We start from the raw sequence: 770 nt of genomic DNA on the forward strand, positions 1-770 counted from the left end.
TTATAAACCAATCTAAACGAAGTTCAAAACTCGACCACGGCGATTCCTAAACTTATTTCGTCGTGGACCTCTCCCTTTTTTTTTCTTTTTCTTTACCGTTAACTCCTCATTACCCTAATTTTGATAAGACATTCATTCATCAAAATCGTTTTGCACGTGGTAAGGATCATGCTTCCCACCAATGCTTTTTATGTGGCACCCACACCAGAGCTTTTTATGTGGCACTATCACCAGTGCTTTTCATGTGGTACCCACACCAGTGCTTTTTATGTGGCACCCACACCGATGCTTTTCATGTGGCACCAGTGTTTCTATGTTAAAGTAGCACCAGTGCGCTTTCCATGGCACCAGTGCATTTACGTGGCACCAGTGCATTTACGTGACACCAGCACCAGTGCTCTTTATGTGGCGCTAGTGTTTCTACATAGCACCAGTGCATTTACGTGGTACCTGTGCTTTTTACATGGCACCAGCACCAGTGCTTTATAGGTGGCACTTTGGTTTTAGGATATCACTGTTGTTGTGTTGGGAGGGTCTTCTTGAGTACAGCAATGTGCCACTAGTTCCAGTAATAACTAGGAAGTTAACCCTATGCTGCACTAGTGGCCTGTTCAGGGGACAGAGGCCTTATAACTTCAGTCACTAAGACACCATGGAAACCTGACAAAGCTCAGATCTTAGGGATTCAGAATGTGGAGACAGATGCAGTTCCACTAAGCATTTTGCCCAGCATGCATAAGAATGTCATTAACAATTTTGTCTTTGGCACC

The sequence above is a fragment of the Octopus bimaculoides genome, chromosome 24 (genome assembly GCF_001194135.2).
Source record: "Octopus bimaculoides isolate UCB-OBI-ISO-001 chromosome 24, ASM119413v2, whole genome shotgun sequence".
NCBI classification, from domain to species: domain Eukaryota; kingdom Metazoa; phylum Mollusca; class Cephalopoda; order Octopoda; family Octopodidae; genus Octopus; species Octopus bimaculoides.